Source organism: Triticum aestivum, chromosome 5A (genome assembly GCF_018294505.1).
Source record: "Triticum aestivum cultivar Chinese Spring chromosome 5A, IWGSC CS RefSeq v2.1, whole genome shotgun sequence".
Classification (NCBI taxonomy): Eukaryota; Viridiplantae; Streptophyta; class Magnoliopsida; order Poales; family Poaceae; genus Triticum; species Triticum aestivum.
Window position 1 is genome coordinate 88,725,788 of NC_057806.1, and position 17,319 is coordinate 88,743,106.

Consider the following 17,319-nt stretch of genomic DNA (forward strand, 5'->3'; position numbering starts at 1 on the left):
TCAAAGGATTATGTTCCATGGTAACAAGTGACAGTAAATTTCAGCACACTATATAAATTTTTCCTTACAAGATTCCACCTACCAAAGGCGCTTCACTCCCCGGCAACGGCGCCAGGAAAGAATCTTTTTGACCCACAAGTATGGGGATCTAACGTAGTCCTTTCGATAAGTAAGAGTGTTGAACCCAACGAGGAGCAGAAGGAAATGATAAGCAGTTTTCAATAAGGTATTCTGTGCAAGCAATGAAATTATCGGTAACCGATAGTTTTGTGATAAGGTAATTTGTAACGGGTAACAAGTAACAAAAGTAAATAAGGTGCAGCAAGATGGCCCAATCCTTTTTGTATCAAAGGACAAGCCTGGACAAACTCTTATATAAAGGATAACGCTCCCGAGCACACATGGGAATTATCGTCAAGCTAGTTTTCATCACGTTCATGTGATTTGCGTTCGGTAATTTGATAATTTGATATGTGGGTGGACCGGTGCTTGGGTACTGCCCTTCCTTGGACAACCATCCGACTTATGATTAAACCCTCTTGCAAGCATCCACAACCACAAAAAAAGTATTAAGGTAAACCTAAACATAGCATGATATGTATGGAGCCAAATCAGCCCCTTACGAAGCAACTCATAAACTAGGGTTTAAGCTTCTGTCAAACTAGCAACCCATCATCTACTTATCACTTCCCAATGCCTTCCCCTAGGCCCAAACAATGGTGAAGTGTCATGTAGTCGATGTTCACATGACACCACTAGAGGAGATACAACATACATCTCATCAAAATATCGAACGAATACCAAATTCACATGACTACTTATAGCAAGACTTCTCCCATGTCCTCAGGAACAAACGTAACTACTCACAAATCATATTCATGTTCATAATCAAAGGGGTATTAATATGCATAAAGGATCTGAACATATGATCTTCCACCAAGTAAACCAACTAGCATCAACTACAAGGAGTAATCAACACTACTAGGAACCCACAGGTACCAATATGAGGTTTTGGGACAAAGATTGGATACAAGAGATGAACTAGGGTTTTATATGAGATGGTGCTGGTGAATATGTTGATGGAGATTGACCCCCTCCCGTTGAGAGGATCAATGGTGATGATTTCCCCCTCCCGGAGGGATGTTTCCCCGGCAGAACAGCTCCGCCGGAGCTCTAGATTGTTTCCGCCTCGTGGCGGTGGAGTTTCGTCCCGTGAGCATGCTTATGACTTTTTCTTGGACGAAAGACTTCATATAGCAGAAGATGGGCACCGGAGGCCTGCCAGGGGGCCCATGAGACAGGGGGCGCGCCCATGGGGGTAGGGAGCGCCCCCACCCTCGTGGCTAGGGTGTGGGCCCCTGTGGTTAATTCTTTCGCCAGTATTTTTTATATATTCCAAAACGTGCTCCCGTGAAGTTTCAGGACTTTTGGAGTTGTGCAGAATAGGTCTCTAATATTTGCTCCTTTTCCAGCCTAGAATTCCAGCTGCCGGCATTCTCCCTCTTCATGTAAACCTTGTAAAATAAGAGAGAATAGGCATAAGAATTGTGACATTATGTGTAATAACAGCCCATAATGCAATAAATATTGATATAAAAGCATGATGAAAAATGGACATATCACCACTGGGCATGCATCGTAGGCGTGGTGAGCTGCCCTCCTTCCCCGCCAGCAATGAAGTGACCTAGTCGGTTGCTGCTGCAGTGAACTTGCAACGCTATGTCGGTTTGCAACCTTGACAATCACTCCATCTATATGTATTGTTTTCCTGTAAAAAATACTTGGTCATTTGGAAAAAGATGGTAATTGATTTATCACTAGTTTTAGAATGCTTGGTCGTGACAATCAACCAAAGCCACAACCAGAAGTCTCCATCGCGTAAGTACTTTACAGTCAGTCGCACCAACAGACGGTCAATCGGACCCGCGTCTCACCGAAGGGACACGGATCGGCTTGGTCTAACATGTACGACCAGTTACATCACTGACTTGTGTGACCGCATTTGAGCAGTATAGTACTCCCTCTTTCTCAATTTACAAGTCTTGCACATGTACCTAGGTCGTTAATTTGACCACCTTAATAAGAGGCATACATTACAAAAAATCTATCATTACAAACTTCAAATATTCTATTTTTTATGTTAAACAATTTATGTTCTACTAAACTCATGGGGAGTACTTGAAATTTATGTTCCACTAAACTCATCGAGAGCCGTTTCGGGCCTCGAAACCAAAACCATAAATTAATCTTTACCTTGTTCCCATCACATTCCAAAGTACTAGTGCTACAATTAAGTGCAAGCCTGCTCACACCTACCAGTACGTACCAGACCTGAACGTGTTCCCACTATGCAGGTTTTAGTACTAGTGCTAGTACTTAGGTTATAAAATGGGGAACTACCTAACCAAAAATTACTCTACCTTCCTCCTCACAAGTCCTCCTTCTTTGTCCGTCCTTGTCATGGCCGATGTGCAGAGCTCTAGGTCGAGAACTACTCGTAACAAGGGAGCGGCAACCAAGGCTGCGGAAAAAAAGAGAGGGCTCGCTGCCACGCAGAGACCTCGAAAGATCTCTCACGGGCAGGCGATGGCTCCCAGGAATGCCCTAGCCGCAGAGGCGAACATGCCGAGCTGGCGGCGCTGGAGTCGTTATCCCTCGATGACATGCCCGATCAGCTCAATAAGCACCTCAATAAGCAGAAGGAGTTCATCCACGGCTTGGTGGAGCTGCTAAAGGAGAGCCTCAATGACATGCCCACTGAGCTCAATGAGAAGGGGGAGTTGACCGCTGGCTTGGTGATGCTGCTGAAGAAGAGCATTGCCTCGGAGAAGAAGGCGACCGGAGAAATCTTGCAACTTCAGGAGGACAAGGCGAAGCTCTGCCACGAGCTCGACCTGCCGAAGGAGGAGAGCGCCGGCTGGAAGAAGCTGCATGAGAATAGTAGTTCCTCGATGAAGATTCTATAGGCCCTCGTCATGGAACAGAAGGAGGAGTTGGCAAAGCTCCGCATCGAGCACCCGACTGCTGTCAAGGTACGTAATGTGGCCGTGGAACAAATGATGAAGGCTCGCGTCGAGAAATCCCACGTCATGGACACAATGAAGAATATGGAACGCACAGACGCACAAGGATATGGAGGTCGTGGAGGCGATGAAGAAGCAGTTACGACTCCGAGGCCAACAACCCTTCATGTAGTGAGAGCAGCACCCCAGACTTGTGTATGCGTCTTCCTTTTTTTGGGGTGATAATATTCCTTCTTCTTTTGCTCCTGTGTTTCTTCTTTTGCTTTGGGTGTTTCGCCGCACGTGTCACGTTCTCTGCAAGGAATGAATTGAACAATGCTAAAAATGAGATGACTAGCAAATTAGATCATTCTTTATCGCCAATAGAACAATGCCTCTTGCTAGTGATATATAATAAGAGTAGATAGTAGAGATATGGCACTGGGCTGCCGTGTTTCGTGCTCCTCCGTCGTACTCCAGTGGAAAACATGAGTATAGCGCATGGTTCTTTGCTCCTCCTCAGGTCGTCGACACATTTATACGAGCAGTCAAATCACAAGGCCCCGCCTTCCAGCAGTAATGAGCTATCAAATCACGAAGGCCCTCGCCTCTCTTGAAATCGACCTAGCTAGACCGCCCCGCCCTCCAGCCTTTTAAAAAATGTATACTTTTGTACAGTAGTTGGATCAATGGATTGCGCCATGGAGCAAAACGAACAAGATGAAATTAAATAAAAATAGGTGGTACATATAGAGAGCGCTCATCGCCAAATTATGCATATAGTACTATTTAAAAAGCTAGTATGTGCTTAAATGGGGTGCTAAATTATATTAAAGAAATTAGCATACCTATTTAATTCTTGGGTTCTTATTATTTATGCCACTAGTTTGTGTATCACGACTTAGTTTTGCCATTAGAAGTTACAACTACTCAAAAATGCCATCGATCCGTGAGATGCCTGCTCAAAAATGCAATTGGATATCTCAAAAATGCCATCGTTAAGTTAGATGTTTGCTCAAAAATACAATTAGACATTGTGATTTTCACGTCAAACCTATTGACCATGTTACATGACAAAAGTAAGCCGATTCTCACAATGATAAGTGTGTCCCCGCTTGTCAGGAGTAACCAAGCGAACAATTTCACAGGAAAATAAGAACGCTGATGGGATCAAGTAGGCCCCACACTTTATTTTATTGTAGTGAGATAGAGGGAGAGCTGGCATGTTGGTCCATCAGTATTTATGTCATTATAACATGGCAAAAGAGATTTGAGTCACAGTAATGGTGTCTAGCACAACACACCCGTCAAATAAAACTAAGCACCCTAAAATTCTTTGACAAAACTAAGCCCCCTGGAATTCTTTGACAACTAAACTGCTGGCTATATGATGTTGGCCATATATATTGTACGTATATAATGTGAAGAAATGAGTGGTACTCGTAGTACTATACCAATTAAAAGATGAACTGTAAGAAATACTAGTATGTACGTACTGAAGAGTTAAAGTAACGAGAAGAAACATAACATAGTTCTGCTGGGGGCTCAGCACAACACACCCCTCATATAAAACTAAGCACACCAGAAATTAAACTAAGCAACTAATCCGGTAGACACTGCATTAGAACCACCATGAGCAACGACACTACCACCTTACTCGGAGTCCTCGTCCACGTCCTCGACTTCGTCCTTGTCCCTCTTCCTCTTGGCCGATACTTCTTTGCTTGAACCACACACTTGGCTCTTGCTCTTCATCCAACCCTTGTAGATATTGAAACAAAGGTAGCCATCCATTGCAACGTAGTGGATGTGGTCTATATCTAGTACATTCCACTCCCATGCATGATGAAATGTGGGCGGAGGTTTCTTCAGTGTACCGTACGAAGGATGAACCATGGCTCCTGCTAGTGTCATCATTGAAGGGTGATGACGGGAGGGCACCAACCCTTTCTTCTGGAGGTCGAAGGGGTTGGCTACAACGAGGCCTACCCGATCCAGGACTTTCCCTGTCATTCCTAAAGTCTACAATAATGAATTTGACTCAGCTGTCCTTGAGGAAGTTCTTAAAATCCTGTTACTCAACGTCGACATAAGTCATGCACACAAACCTGGATCACGTCGGGCTTCTTCTTCTTTGCCTCCTTTAGAGTCTTCTCGCTTCGCAGGACTGTGGTGTACTCAACATCTAGCCCAACGACCCACTCATCCTTTGAGTTTTTGAACATGCGTCTGAAGTGAGCAAGGCATCCTTTCACCGTTGTAGAAGAACGGGTGTAGATGATGTCAAACTCATCGCCGGTGATGGTTCTAACCTTGCACTCACCGCCAATCATGGAGATTTGGGACGCCATGGATTGGGAGGAGGGTTAGGATTAATGGAACTGCCGTAATGTGAAAGGATGAGACGACTAGGAGCAAACTGCCGTAATGTTAAAGGACGTCCGAGGACGAGTACGAGCGAAAACTGCCAGCGGTTTTTGTAAAATTGCTGAGTGGGGCATGCAAACGGCAGGGTAGTGCCTTGCCTAGTGGATAAATGGATTCATGCACAGTACTATGGGGGCCCAATTAGATGTCATGTCTACTCGACGCCCAATTAAATTGCTTTTGATGTCATGTCAAGCGTTAGGAGAATTACAGCTGATATGAAGCTCTCCATTCTCCCATGATACGGGCTTCCGAGAGCCCTTAGATCTGAGATCGAATGGTTGCATGGTGTGATTCTAGACCTATGGGTGAATATCCTATCCTGGAGAGTTATTCTGCAAATTTTCAGCAACTTAGCATGCGACCGTTCGATCTCAGATCCAAGGGCTGCCAGCAGCCCGTATCATGGTCGCGGCTACCATGACCGCCGCCTCGCTCGCGCGGTCGGGCCCTTGGACATTTAACACGGTGCGTTAGGCTATCTGATGTTGGCATGTCATGCATAGTCATCACTTATACAACAAGGTTAGCTATAAGGTTGTCTATAAGAGTATTTTTTACTTCTCACTATCTCTTCATTCGTAGTATTTATTGCATTTGCCAAGGAGTGACCTCTTCCAATGAAATGGTAGTCTCAAGTCATTAAAAGCATGCACACCTCACATCTCTTATTGGTTGATATGTCAAGAAACAAGAAACGATGTATGCACACTATAATGGAGAGTATCATATACTAGTATCAAGCATATGATACTAGTGTATGATACTACATCTTTAATGCATGGTATCATATGTTGGTATCATATAGGACTACATTTATTGCCATGCATGACACAAGATAGCACATCATTAAGTATGATATAGTATCATGATATGATACTCAAGCCTCTCTTTCTTCATTTAATTCTATGCCACCTCATCAAAATTACTTAGTTGGAGCGCAGATACTACCTATGATACTCCCATAAGATCAGCCTAAGTGTTTTGGGATTATTTGGTATTCGTAAGATGACTTGCACACCTAGACGGAGGGAGTAATTAACTTGCCACATCAGACTTTATGCCTATGTGGAAGGCTTAGCACCTGTATGAGCAAGTACAATAGTGGGCTATAAGCCCGCTTACATGGCATTTTTGCATATGTGGAGGAAAGAGGCAAGGAAAAAGTGGAGGAGTGGGCTCTCATGCAAGAGCCAGCCTCTACATGGTGGAGCATTGGGAGAGGCACCCGTATACCATGGAGGTGGTCAGGAATCGGGAGAGTCGCGCCGGTCGTAGCGTCACAGTTAAAATGATAAAATGGCAAGTCAAATCACGGGGCCCCAACTGTCCAGCAGTAACTCACTGTCAAATCACACAGCCCTACGTTTGCAGCAGCCTACTCCCTCATCTTCTCGCGTCTCTGTCCAACCGACTAGGCGGAACTGCCCCGCCTACCGCGCGGTAAAAGCCCCGCACTCGACTTTTAAATAGTACAATATACTAATTTTGTATCCATGGATTGCGCCATGGAGCAAAGCCTCAAGAAAACGACAGTACACATTTACGGAGTACAATATACAGCACGCCCGTCGCATTCACGTCACACCCTAGACGGTCGGTCGGTCTGGCACGCCGCTCTCCGAATTGAACGCGGGTCATATTGCATTTGCACACACATGTTGTCTCCTTTGGGTAGTGAGGTTATGGTTTCTTGTCATGTGGCATTTTTTCATGTTATATGTTATAATCTGGTGCTTCAGATCAAAATGAGGACAACTGCGGCTCCGGGGCACATGCATGGAGACTTCTTGACAGTCATTGACAAGGTCAAGCCGGCTCCGGTAGACAATAGAAAACTAGTACTCCACTATATAGGCAGGAGCCTCCACGCTTGCTTCCTAGTGTTGCTCTCTTCACACTGTCTCGTCCTCTCCAGATCCCAACACAACAGCGGTGGCCACACTCTCTCTCTCTTTCTCTGCTCACCGCTAGTCACAGATCCAACCGGATCCTCTCCGCCGGGGAAGGTGAGAAGGTGCAACGTTCATGCAGTCGTTGAGGGAGTCCTGGACTAAGGGGTCCTCGGGCGCCCGACCTATTGGATATAGGCCGGACTGATGGGTTGTGAAGATACAAAGGCCGAAGACTTTAACCGTGTCCGGATGGGACTCTCCTTGGCGACCAAATATGAAGATTCCTGTCGGTGTGGAAAGACACCTATGGGATCACGAAGATCCCTACTACGGTTGCCGAGGCGCAGGGTTGCGTGAAGAGCAGGGCTAGTAGACAGCACAAGGATCGTTTACCCAGGTTCGGGCCGCAAGGATGCGTAAAACCCTAGTCCTGCTTTGGTGGGTGTATTTCTGAGAGTTCTTGAGCTCTCAAACTAGCTGTGGTCAGCGTATGGTTTGAAAGAGCCGAATCCCTCTCCTTGTCGCCTCGGGCCTCCTTTTATAGGAAAAAATGGGTTGCCACAGTGGCACACAGAAGGTGGAAAGGTCTACAGTGGCACAAGGTTATCCCTCGTATTACAGGACAAGGTGCATTTAATGCACCGCTTAGGTGTCCTCTTGCTTTATCGGGGACAGGGGCGAGGCCCGTCCCGCCCGTCGCCGCTCCTCCTTGCTTCGACATACGCCTCGGCCAGGGATGTGTGTGGTGCAATGTAGGCAGGCAGGCAGCTGAGTTGGCGCGGTGGTGGAGCCTTCACGAAGATCTGCATGCCGCCACACAGGCGCTTGATGGGTTGGCCTGGGAGCTGCATGTTGCCACGCAGGTGCCCGCCCAGCTGGTTGGGCTGGCAGCTGCATGTGAACGGCGGCGGGAGCCTGGTTGGCGTGGGCTTGGCGGTGGCCTTGCCGGTGTGTTGGCGAGGCCTTGCCGGGTGGCCCCACAAGGGTCTTGCCGTGGTGTGTCCTCGTCCCCGGCAAGGATCTTGCCGGGGGTCTAGTGGCCTTCCTTGGCGAGGATCTTGCCGTGAATCGTCGTCTTCTAATCTGATCTTGAATATGTCTTCACAAAGAGCGGCATGCCACCATAGGGGTGCCTTCCCGAGCCCTGGCCCCACGCTGATGATGACACTGGGGGCCGTGGGCTCAAGGGTGGCTCGCTTTGTTGGTGCGGGGCGAGCTGTCCTGGCGGGAGTCTTGCCGGGGCCGCTGAGGCCACCCAGCAAGGGTCTTGTCGGGGGAACCTGCTTCATCCCTCTGCTCTTTGTGGTCTTGGCCTTGGCGTTGCTTTGATTGTCTTGGGCTTCGATCTTACCTTGGCTCACCTCCCTCGTTCTGCTTGGCGTGGCCGCGGGCACGGCTCTGACTGCCCGTGCACAGGAAAAGGGGTACAAAGATGTGCCCTATTTTTGTACACCAACAGGAGCCCCCGGGCCTGGGCCACACATAAGCGCAACACGTTGTTGGGCCAGGCCCAAAACGGTGCGCGGGCAGGTGGGGCGGTTTTTACCATGGTAAGATTCTTCGCGCGCTCCACCTCCCACGACCCACACGCGTGGTGCTGCGTGGGGGGTGCGTGACGTGGGCGGCATGCGTGGGACGGTTTCCACACGCATGCGTCATGTCGCAGTAAAGAGGCGGCTCGCGTCTTCCCTGTAAAAAGAGGGAGGCGTGGAGGCATGGCTCATTTACTGAGCGGGGTAGGGGTGCGGTCTTCAAGGCGTCCACTCCCCACGATCACGGGGAGTGGAGAGGTTGCCTCACCCATCCCTTCAGTTCTGCACATCTGCCACGCGTCCTTGTGGTGGCAAACGGTGGAGGCGAGAAACCGGGCAGCCACTGGTTGGGCGGCGGGTCGGTCCTGATTCCCCGCGCCTCTGATGTCTCGATTGGCCGAGCGGGGCGGCCGAGCCTCAACCTCGTTCCTTTATAAAGAGGAGGAAGGGGAAACGGCACCCCGCATTCTTCCATCTTCCATCTCTCTCTGCTTCTGCTCCTTCCTCTCACCTGCCATGGAGAAAGGGAATCCTGGTCCTTCGACGGTGGCGGCGAGGGTCGCCGCTCGACAGCGCGGCCCTCCCCCTCCTGAACCCGTGGTGGCGGAACCGACCGCGAGGGGAAGGGGGAGGGGGCGGGGCCATGGGCGAGGCCGAGGCCGTAGCGCTCGGGGAAGAGGAGGACGGGGCGGCGCGCCGGCCCCGCCCCTGTCAATGATGCCCTTCCCGATGGAGGGCCACGTTGAAGACCAGCCTTGCGAGTTCTTCATCAGGCTCCGCCAGCCCCCGCGTCGTCGTCTTTGTCTCCCCACTCCATTCACTCTGGTGATGGAGCGTGCCCCGCCCCAGACCCTCAGGTTGCACATGAGGGGCTGCGGGAACGGGGGCACGCGGGTCGACGTCGACTTCCCGGCTCCTCGAGTCATGTATAACTGCCGTGGATGGAAGACGTTCGCCCGCATCCATAGCCTGACGGAGGGGATCGTCCTCTACTTCAAGTTAACGGAGGATGGCCTGCTCTCCGTCAAGGTCTTCGGAGATCTTGGAACTCGTCTGAAATGCTGCATGGAGAGCTCCTCTGATGGAAATTCTGACGATGGAAGCTCGTCCTCGAGCGAGAGCGACGAGGATGATAGCGGGGCGGACGGCGGGGATGAGTCCGACTAGGCGTCGGATGCCCCGCGCCTGGGCGAGTGCGGCAGCAGCAACATCTGCACCTGGCCGCTCCTCCGGCAAAAGCTGGCCGGGTGCAGGGACAGCTCCTTGAACCTTCCGGGGCTGTCTCCTTGGGCGGCTGGCGTCGGGAGGCTGCGGAAGAGGAAGAGGGCGGGCGGAAGGCCGTCAACTCGGAGTACGCGGGCACCGATGCCTTCATCGCGTATTGCTGGTCCTGCCGCCTCGTCTTCTAGCTCCTTTGCCAGCACCGTCATCACCGGCCCGCCCGTGGGTGCCCACTGAGATGTTCTCTTGGTGCTTTCTGCTGCTCGTAGCTCGCCTAGGTGCTCCTTTCTCTCTTTTGCCTCCTTGACCTGCCTCCTGAGGAGAGGGACAAGAAAGGGATTACGGGCATCTTACCTCTTTTTTAGTTTGTAAGCATGCGGGCCTTTGTTAAATTTAAAACTTGTAATCCCCTTGCTCGTGTTTTTCATCTCGCACGAACTGCACCTGTATGGGATGTTTTTAATGAAAAACGGATGCTTGCCGGGTTTTCCATTCACGGGTAAATCCCGTGACAAGGTGCAAATCCTTGTTATTGTTTTAAGATAAATGTTTTTCGCCCGGCAATAGGGCTTGCCGTCCCCCCACTCCACTTGACCGTTCTCGTGCTCTTGGCGGAGGAAGGGAAGAAGTGGGCTTTAGGCTCCTCGTCCCACCTCCTTGCCGCCGCGACTACGACCTAATCCGGACCCAGGAAATAATCCCTAGGTATAGCAAAAAGGGGAGCATGGCAGCCTAGAGATAAAAACGAGGTTTCACATGCCCAGTCCGGTTCCGAAATGCATGATAGAGGATAAAAGATTTATCTGGATCCACAGCCCTTGGCGATCTTATCTCACCGCGGTTGGATCCTTGTGCTTGCAGCCCCCGGCAACTCTGGCTTGCTGGGGTCGGGGCGTCGGTCCATTTCCTTCTTTCCGAGTGGCTCAGCAGAAGTGCTCATGTGCCCTGCGAACCAAAGGAGGACAAAAAAGGAACATACAGACGCGCACTCGACCTCTAGGCTAGGGTTAGTCGCCGCTAAGCACTATCAACCCTAACCAAGGAAGAGACTCGACCTAGCATGCATGCCATAACTTAGGGCACCAGCGCTTCATTTATCTTCGCTCAGGGTCTGCGCCTGGCTTTGTACAAAGGGTCACATGCCTTGTCGGCAAAGCTTGTACAAAAGGTGGCTTGCCGGGAGGCCCGGCAAGCCGCGCCTTATGGGTAAAACTTGCGAAGATGCTCGATGTTCCAGGAGTTTCTCACTGGGACGACATCCTCATTCTCCAGGCGGACTGCGCCAGGCCTGGTGACTCACATTACCTGATAAGGGCCTTCCCACTTCGGCGTCAACTTGTTGGAATTCTTGGCCGACTGAACACACCGAAGAACAAGGTCGCCTTCCTCAAGGCTTCAGGCATGAACCTTGTGGCTATGATAGCGGCGCAAGGCTTGTTGGTAGTGTGCCGCTCTCACAGCCGCCCGAAGACGATCTTCCTCAAGAGCGTCACATCATCTTTGCGCAATGGCTCTTGCTCAAGCTCATCATAAGCGAGTAGTCGAGGTGACCCGTATATGAGTTCCATGGGGAGAACTGCTTTTGCCCCGTATACCAGGGCAATAGGTGTCTGGTCGGTGCCTCGATTTGGCGTCGTCCTGATCGACCAAAGAACCGCCGGCAACTCATCAATCCAGCGCCTTCCACTCTTGTGCAGCTTGTCAAAGGTCTTCGTTCTCAAGCCTCACAACACTTCAGCATTCACCCTCTCCGCTTGGCCGTTGCTCCGTGGATGTGCCACGGAAGCAAAACAGACCTTGCTGCCAAGGTCTTGGATGTACTGCATGAAGGCGTGGCTTGTGAACTGCGTGCCGTTGTCAGTGATGATTCTGTTTGGCACACCAAAACAGCAGACCAGTCCTTTGAAGAACTTTGACGGCTAACTGAGCAGTCACCTTCCTCACTGCTTCCACTTCCGGCCACTTTGTGAACTTGTCGATTGAAACGTACAAGTACTCAAAGCCCCCGACAGCGCGGGGAAAAGGCCCAGTATATCGAGCCCCCAGACCGAGAATGGCTAGGAGAGAGGGATTGTTTGAAGGGCTTGAGTCGGCTGATGAAGCTTCTTTGAATGGAACTGGCACGCTTCACACTTGGTTACTAGTGCCGTCGCATCCTGGAGGGCGGTGGGCTAGAAGAAACCTTGCCGGAACGCCTTCCTGGCAAGGGCCCTTGACCATATGCCAAAGCCACATATGCCTCCATGTATCTTCGCCAATAGCTCCAGTCCTTCCTCCCGGGGATGCACTTGAGTCTCACACCATTTGGCCTCCTCCGGTACTGGACGTCATCGACGAACTGGTACAGGGCGGACCGACGGGCTACTTTTTCTGCCTCTTCCTGCTCCTCAGGAAGCTCCCCTGTTTGGAGGAAGTGGACGGTATGCTGCGCCCATGCCGGAGCCTGGGGCTCGATGGCAAGGACCAAAGGCATTTCTTCCGCCATGAGAGTGGCTGTCTCTATGGCCAGGACTTAACGCCCTGTCGGAGTCAGTCGCTCTTGGGCAGGCTCAGTGTCCACGGCAGCACCCTTGCCGACGGCCCCAGGGGGCTCGGTAGGAAAGTACTTGCTGGGACCTGATTTCCTCCCCTTGTTCTGCCCCGCTGATGGTTCGACAGATGGTTGAGTTAACCGTAGCAAAAAGGTACCTGGTTCCAGAGGTAGCTTGAATGCGGCACACTTTGACAGGTAATCGGCGATGTCGTTCTCCGCTCGCGGGACGTGCTCCGCTTGGATACTGTCAAAGCGTTCCTCCACCTTCCTCACCTCATCTACGTAGGCTTCCATCAATGGGATCTGATAATCCTTGTTGACCTGTGTGACAATGAGCTGCGAGTCGCCCCTGACGATGAGCTTCTTAACCCCGAGGTCGGCGGCGATCCTGAGACCGGCAAGCAATCCCTCGTACTCGGCAGTGTTGTTGGTGGACATCTCCCTAGGGAAGTGCATCTGGATCACGTACTTGAGGTGTTCTCCAGTGGGTGCGACGAGTAGCACACCAGCACCAGCGCCTTGCAGCGAGAAAGCCCCATCAAAGTACATGATCCAGTCGCGATCTGCTTCCTTGCCGGGGAGAGTGGTCTCCTGGATTTCTTCATCAGGCGTCGAGGTCCATTTTGTGATGAATTCCGCCAAGACTCTGATCTGAATTTTCGAGGTACTTTCGAACTTTAAACCGAAACTTGACAGCTCCAAGGCCCATTCCACAATCCTTCCGGTTGTGTTCGGGTTGTGCAGTATCCGTTGCAACGGGAGGCGGGTGACGACAGTGATCTCGTGGGCCTGGAAGTAGTGACACAGCTTCCTCGAGGCCATAAGGAGGCCGAAGAGCAATTTTTGCACGCCGGAATACCTCGACCTGGCCCCCTGCAAGAGGGAGCTGACAAAGTAAACCAGGTGCTGCATCATCTTCTTCTTCGGTACCACTTCACTCGACTGTGCGGGCATTGCCTTGGTGGCACCAGACTCTGTCGGGGGCCGCGCCTTGTCGGCACCAGGCCCTGCCGGGGGAGTCTTTGGCTTGCCACCCTCTGGTTCTGCCGTCACTGCCGCCTCCTTGTCGACCCCCACCGCGCCACCAGTGGGACGCTAACCACTTGATTCGTCGCTGCCAGATACAGCAGCAACGACTCTTGTGGTTTAGGCGCAACCAGTATCGGCGTGGAGGAAGGGTATTTCTTCAGATCCTGCAGTGCTACCTCGGTGTGATGGCCTGGCTTATTAGGGATGATAGACTACTCATATCAATAAGGAATTCCTTCTTTTCCGGGAGCCCATTCGGACAGAACTCCAAAGTTAAGCGTGCTCAGCTTGGAGTAGTGTCAGGATGGGTGACCGATTGGGAAGTTGCTCCCGGGTGCGCATGAGTGAGGACAAAGTGTGTAGAAAAGACTAGTATTGATCTGTGGGGCCAGTCTAGATCCCGCCAGGAGTAATGACCACCGGCGGATGTGTCCGGGGCGTTACAAGTTGGTATCAGAGCCGACCCTCGCGGTTACATGGATGGTTGCGGACAGGTGCGTGGTCATGTTGTTCATGACGTTTGTGACCCGTCGTGGCACCCGGCATGTCACATGTACCAGACTGGAAGCACAGACGTTTGTGCCAAGAGGGAACGTTCCTGTGGCCCGACGAGGACGTCGGTTCCTCTGAGTGGGGGTGTATGTGATGGCCTTGCTTACTAGGGATGATAGACTACTCATATCAATAAGGAATTCCTTCTTTTCCGGGAGCCCATTCAGACAGAACTCCAAAGTTAAGCGTGCTCAGCTTGGAGTAGTGTCAGGATGGGTGACCGACTGGGAAGTTGCTCCCGGGTGCGCAGGAGTGAGGACAAAGTGCGTAGAAAAGACTAGTATTGATCTGTGGGGCCAGTCTAGATCCCACCAGGAGTAATGACCACCAGCGGATGTGTCCGGGGCGTTACACTCGGCTTCTGGTGTCCACTCTATTGGGCCAGCCTTCTTCAAGATTTTGTAGAAGGGAAGGGCGCGCTCGGTGGACTTGGAGATGAGCCGGCTCATGGCGGCAACGCAGCCGGTGAGCCGACGCACATCCTTGATCTGCTTGGGCGCCTCGATCTACTCAATAGCCATGATCTTGTCTGGGTTTGCCTCGATCCCACGCTGCGACACAAAGAATCCGAGAAGCTTGCCGGACTAAACGCCGAAGACACACTTCTCAGGGTTCAACTTGAGGTTGATCTTGCGCAGGTTAGCAAATGTCTCTTCTAGATATTGCACAAGAGTGGGCCCATCTTTGGTTTTGACCACTATGTTATCCATGTAGGCCTCCATATTTCTATGGAGCTAAGGTTCAAAACCAATTTGGACCGCACTTGCAAACGTTGAGCCGGCACTCTTCAACCCGAAAGGCATCCGTAAAAAACAATACATACCACATGGGGTGATGAGTGCCATCTTCTCTTCATCCTCTCTTGTCATGAAGATTTGGTGGTAGCCTGAGTAGGCGTCGAGGAATGATAACAGATCACACCCGGCCGTGGAGTCAACAATCTAGTCGATGCGCGGCAACAGGATGGGGTCCTTAGGGCAAGCCTTATTAATATCTGTGTAATCAATACACAACCTCCACTTCCCATTCGCCTTGTGCACCACTACTGGATTGGCCAACCAAGTCGGGTGGAGCACCCCTCTCACCAAACCTCCCGCTTCCAACTTCCTGATCTCCTCTGTGATGAACTCCTGCCTTTCCCGAGCCTGCTTTCTGACCTTCTGCTTGACGGGCCGCGCGTGGGGACAAACAGCTAGGTGGTGCTCAATCACCTCCCTGGGAACACCGGGGATGTCAGACGCTTGCCATGCAAACACGTTGAAATTTGCCCGCAGGAAGGTGACGAGCGCGCCTTTCTATTTGCTATCGAGGGTGGAGCCTATGATGAAGGCCCCTCCCATGCCATCCTCCTCGACGGGCACCTTCTTGGTATGCGGCGGCTCGGCTCTGGATCTCTTGCTCTTGTCGGTAGAGCTCTCTGGCACGTCCTCAACGGTAGCACAACACTCCAAGGAGGTGCGCTTGCCGGAGTGGGTGCGAGAGGTCTTGCCGGGCTCCTTTTTCCCTCCCGGGCCGTCAGCGGTAGGAGCAGGTGCCTTGACGGCAGCTGCTACAACTGCCTCCCGGTAGAGCTGGTCGGCGCAGATCAGCGCGTCCTTCTTGTCGAAGGGGACGGAGATGATGGTCAACAGCCCGGCCATCTTTAGCATGTTGTAGGCATAGTGTGACGCTGCCATGAACTTGGCCAATGTCGGGCGGCCGAGTATCCCGTTGTAGGGCAAGGGGATCTCGGCCACGTCGAAGATGATCTTCTCCGTCCTGTAGTTCAACTCTCCTCCAAATGTCACAGGAAGTGTGACCTTTCCCTTCGGCTGGCTCCTCCCCGGATTGACCCCTTGAAACGTGCCCGTTTCCTCGAGGTCTCCATCAGGGATTTGCAACCTTTTGATCACGACAGGCGAGATCAGGTTCAGGCTGGCCCCGCCGTTAACCAACATCTTGTTCACCCTGATGTTGCGTATTGTTGGTGAGACCAACAATGGAAAACACCCGACCGTGGTAGTGCGGTCAGGGTGGTCCTCGGCGTCAAAGATGAGGGGCGTGCTGGACCACTTTAGTGGCTTCTGAGCGTCGAACGACGGCTCTGCTGCTATAATCTCTCGCACCCACTGCTTGAGCTGGCGGCGAGAGGTATGCAGCGAGGCGCCACCATCGACGCACATGGCCTCCGTAGCCTTCTGGAACCCTTGCTCACTAGACTCGTCGTCCTCGTCGTGATTGTTGTATTCTTGTTTCTTGTTACGGCCCCGGGCGGGCCTCTCTTGCTGGTTGTCCTTGCCGGGGTGACCTCCTTGGCCGCCACGCTTCTTTCCAGATCTCTCAGCACCGTCCTGGTCCTTCTCCTTGTCCTGCCTTTCATACTCAGCCTTTTGCTTCTCAGCAAGCAGCTCGACTTGTCGGCAGTTCTGGAGGTCATGGCCCTTGGTGCGATGGATCTTACAGTATTGCTTGTCGGAGCTTTCTGGCTTGTCGGTAGCCGCCAGGGCCTGGCAGGCAGCGGACCCGGCAATCTCCTTGTCAGGGGCATCTGCCTTGACCTTCTTGCTGGCACCGGTATCGTCAGATCCCTCAACGGAAAGCACAACCTTGCCTTTGCGTTTCCTGTTGCGACGCCGTCTCTTCTTCCTCGGAGTGGCGGCGTCTTCATCAGTAGAGTCGGTTTCCGCGCCGGCGTCTTCATCGAGGTACTTCTTTCCCTCTTCAGCCCGGGCGCACCTATCGGCCAAAATGTAGAGCTCGACCACATCCTTAACCTTGGTCATCGCCAGCTCCTCGCGCATCTTGTGATTGCGTATGTTCTGGTGGAACATGCTAATCACAGCGGCGGGATGAACGTTGGGGATGTTGTACTGCACCCGGCTGAATCTCTGGTTGTACTTGCGCAGGGTCTCCCCTTCCTTCTGGGGAATGATATGCAGATCACTGGCCTGGCCATGAGCTTGGTGGCCTCCTGTGAAGGCGCCAACGAACTCATGGCACAGATCTGACCAGGAAGAAATGGAATCCACCGGCAAGTGCATCAACCAAGACATCACATTGGGCTTGAGCGCCAGCGGGAAATAGTTGGCAAGCACCGTGTTGTCGCGAGCCCCAGTGACCTGCATCGCGATGGTGTAGATGCTGAGGAA